The 4495-nt window shown below is 34.6% G+C and overlaps 1 long non-coding RNA gene across 1 annotated transcript; it reads left to right on the plus strand.

Moving 5' to 3' along the window:
* Positions 1 to 858: 858 nt before the first annotated feature.
* On the plus strand, positions 859 to 4134 carry LOC148104104 (uncharacterized). Its single transcript, XR_015718641.1, has 3 exons — positions 859 to 882; positions 1950 to 1976; positions 3580 to 4134. It is a non-coding gene; the product is annotated as an uncharacterized LOC148104104 (long non-coding RNA).
* The last annotated feature ends 361 nt before the right edge of the window (positions 4135 to 4495 follow it).

Consider the following 4495-nt stretch of genomic DNA (forward strand, 5'->3'; position numbering starts at 1 on the left):
CCGCCATTATAAGTACGTCCTAGATTTAGTGGAGTGCTTATGGCTGTGTATTAAACATACCCCAAATGTGACTGAAATATGTAGAAACTGCTTTGTAGGAACCATCCATCTCCAAATTTTTGGAGATTTTGCCAAAAGTCATACTGAATAAAGTATTGTTTACTTTTATGTTAACGGATCTCAAATCCCTGTTTCTGTGTGCCCAGATATTATTATGTGCTGTTGTCCCAGGTAAGTACACACAGAAACAGTAATTTGAGATATTTGGGGATTAAGGAACCTGTGATGTAGCATAAATTTTAAGTAGGTGGCCTGAAAGTGTCTGCTCTAACCTCAGTGTGTTGGTTTTGTTGGACCATATAATATTTACAGTACGTTATTGTAGCAGCACATCTTGGTGTAAGTTTATAGACTCTGTTTGTTTTTATTGTGTTAATAGAATTTGAATTCAGGCCACCTCAAATGTTAAAACCTACAAACATTCCATAAAAGTTATCATTTGTGATTGTTACCTACTTTTAAATTGTGACATCACCATTTGATAAAGTGTGCAGTGCTAGGTGTTGCAAATCATTGGTCTACTCTCTTAAGTAATCGAACCTAAATTTTGGAGCATTACATGAATCAGAAACTTGTGTGGCTTATTGCAAATGAATAGAACTACATATTACCTTTTATGAAGATGATAATCTTTAAAGAAAAACAGAGGAGAGTTGTTGTTTGTATTCCATTCTGGTAAACAAAGAAGTTTCCGGAATCTTTTTGACTACAGAGAGTGATGCAGTATTGACTCTAATGCTGATTGGAGTTGTCTGAGCCTGTATTTTTGTTCTTTGTCTTTTGTTACACAGAGTGAACAGATCTTTGGTTTTGCCTTTGCTGGTAAGTAGACAGTAATGGTAATGTTTAGTAATTTACTTGTGTCATCTTGCCATTCACTCGTGGGCAAAAACAAATAGTCAGGATTTAGAATCTGTAGCAGCAAAGCCCCCACACAGGACCACTGACTGCCCCTGAAATTGTCAATGAAGTTTAATAGCCCATTTTTCTCTGATTTTAATTTTTGATGGCTTATCAAGTTCAAACATAGTTAAATGTCAGAGATATCTTTATGCAGTTGTTTGATTTCTCCTTATGTTTGTGGATTTAAGTATCAAACAAAACTATGAAAGTGCTTTAGGTAAGTATAGGTGGTACCTTAAACACTTAAGAGCACCACAGCTATCGATTTTTATTGTCTCTTTCATTCCACTTATGAATTAGCATGAAGTCGAAACACTAGAAGTATTTTGCCTGAGTGACTGTAAGTGATAGCTTAAACGCTTAAGCAATAATAAAATGCAAGAGAAGTACAGTTGTGAGTAGGTATATTAAAGCCAATGTTTTCAAATTAAATATAAATGTTGCCAAAAAGGGATATACTGCAAAACATAATTATTGTTAGCAACAAGTACAATGGAATGACTTTTTAGTGTAATATTTTAAGAAATTTTCATTAGAAAAATGGTGTGCCACTGTTGTTGTTGTGGTTTTCTGTTGCTTCTGATTTAAATAATTAATTTGTATTCAACATTTTTAATCTGAAATTAGATTAAAAGTTGTCGTTCTTCACATGTTATTAGAACTGACTTGTGATAGAAAATGTTGGAGCCACAAAGCTTCTGTGCACGAAAATATTTGGTATATCCTGCATTTGTGCCAACAAATATTGGTGCCTATTCTTTGCAATTCTGTAGTATGAATGTTTTTATTAAACATGTTAATTAACATGTTAACATGTTATTAAACATGCCATCTGAGACTCTGCAATTAAATTCAGCTCATAAAGCCTTAAATAAATTGAGAATTTTACTAGTTAATTTGTGTCACAGTAAGTTGGATTGTGTGTGAAGAGGCTCAACAGTCTGAATCATCAAACAGTGATCTGATGAATTGTTTCCTTTCTCTAGACTGCTGATCTGATCGTCTCGAGTCTGGTAAGTAAAGGTTTGTCTGAGGTGCAATGCGGGGAAATGTTTCTCATTATAGGAGATTCAGTGTAGTGCAGTGAGTGAGCACAGCTCTTGGCAATCATCAAATCCTAGAAAAGTCTATGTAAACATTTCCAGACTTACAGATCTCTCTTATCATCATGCTACATTTTTAATTAGGCCCTAATATCGGCCATGCTAAGTTTATTGTTTGTTTGTTTATTGTAGATTTAGCGGAGTGTGTATTAAACATGCCCCATATTTGACTGAAAAATGTAGAAACTGCTGTATAGGAGTCATCTGTCTCCAAATTTACATACTGAGTAAATTATTTGTTACTTTTATGTTAACGGCTCCCCAGACATTATGATATACTGTTGTACCTGGTAAGTACACACAGAAACGGGAATTTGAGACCTTTGGGTATTTAGGAACATGTGAGTTGAGTGCATGTGAAGTGTTTAAAGCAGGTGGTCTGAAACTGTCTGCTCTAACTTCATTCTGTGGGTTTAGCTTGACCATATAATGTTTATAGTAAGTTACTGTAGCACCACATCTTGGTTTACAGACTCTGTTTTTATTGTGTTAATAGAATGCAAAAATGTCCTTAGAAATGTTCCACCACCATATGTTAAACATTTTCATTCAGTTGAATCTAATAATGTACTGTACAACTCTTCAGTGTGTAATGATATATATGTTCTGTATTTTTCGGACTGTAAGGCGCACTAAATTCTAAGGCACATTAAGCCAAACAAAACAGATAAGTCAAACTTTATTCAAGTCATTTACAATAACTCTCAACAGCAGCACATCTCAGCACATCTTGGTTTAAGTTTATAGACACTGTTTGTTTTTATTGTGTTGATAGAATGTAAAAGTTTCTTTAGAATAGTTCCACCACCATTTTTGAGCATTTTCAATCAGTTCAGTCCAATAATGTACTGTGGAACTCTTCAATATGTAAAGCCCTGTGTGTACTGTATTTTTCGGATTATAAGGCATATGCAGCTAACCAAATATTCAGATAACTCAAACTATTCAACTCATTCACAGTAACTCTCAACATTTTTCAGTGGTAACACATAACAATACACTTTTTATATGTGTACAATACACAATACACTTTTTATATGTATAAAGTACTTACAATAAAAGATTGTAAGTGTACAATCTTTTTCTGTTCAGTCCTCTTCCACAAATCTATCAAATTCTTCATTGATTGATCGGCTTGAAATCTGCTTCGTACGCATGTCTGTAAACAGATGCCAGGTCCTCATACACACACCATAATATTATGTTTAAGCACAATACGAATTACTCGGCGAGGCTCCTGACTACTGTAGCTGTAATGCTCCAACAATCCATCAAGCGCTGCAGCTTTGTAGCTTTCCAAAGTCATACTAAAACATTTTGACAGATGTTTGAGTGCCGTGCTGCACATAAAATTGGGTTGAGGTCAGTAAGCACAGCCAGAATTAATACATAAGGTAAACTGTTGATTTTTGAGAAAACTAAAGGATTTTAAGTGTGACTTATAGTCCGAAAAATACTGGAAAGCCATGTTTATTGGAAATATGCCTAATTCCAGTCCCTTTTTGTCTTACAGGTGACCTGCTGCAGAAAACCCTCTCCCTCTATCGTTGACAAGCAATTCAGTCTGTCCTATCACTCTCCCTCTCCCTGCTCCATCTTTGTTGACAAGCCATTCTATCTTCTATCATTCTCCGCCATGAGCTCTATCTAATTTTGACAAGCTTGAACCTGAGTTGACAAATAATCGAAGTTTGACAAGAAATCTAAGGTTGACAAGAAATCGAAGTTTGACAAGAAATCGAAGTTTGACAAGAAACCAAGTTTTTGGAAATTGAAGTTACCACAACTTCGTCGATCTGTTTTCAGAAATCTGAGAGATCTCTGCTCTCACTGCTCCTTCTTTCCTGTCGTTAAACTCTCTCATATCCACTCATTTTGCTGGAAATTACAAGTAAAAAGTTGAATATACAGTACAGTAGAACTCACTGTAGAAACTACTTACAGAGCCCTACATTTGTCATTTTAATTTTGCATTACACTTTGAAATAAACAGTGATAGTTTGGCTTACAAGTGCAATTACTTGGATAAATTATATAAAATATACACCTTTGTTGAGATTTATTTGTAGAAGATAATCTGGTTATTTTGTAATACATACATTCAGACTGCTGTATTCAGATAAATATTAAATTTGATTCATATACATTTTTCAAGTCTGTTTCATTGACTATAACATTTGACTACAAGTTTATACTATTATTATTTAAGGACAAACCCATTTTTGTCACTCAGTGTAAGTATTCAGTTACAATTGTCATCTAGAGGCTGACCTGAGAACCCAGACTTCCTGTTTCCTGACTGCTGCAGAACATCCAGCTGAAGAATCGTCATCGCCTGTCATCTGATCACCACACCATCACAGCTCCTTATATTTGCTTTAAAGTTTAGATATCTGAAAGATTTACACAAAGTCTACTTAAAAGCTTAA

The sequence above is a fragment of the Neolamprologus brichardi genome, chromosome 3 (genome assembly GCF_056152115.1).
Source record: "Neolamprologus brichardi isolate AB-2024 chromosome 3, ASM5615211v1, whole genome shotgun sequence".
Classification (NCBI taxonomy): Eukaryota; Metazoa; Chordata; class Actinopteri; order Cichliformes; family Cichlidae; genus Neolamprologus; species Neolamprologus brichardi.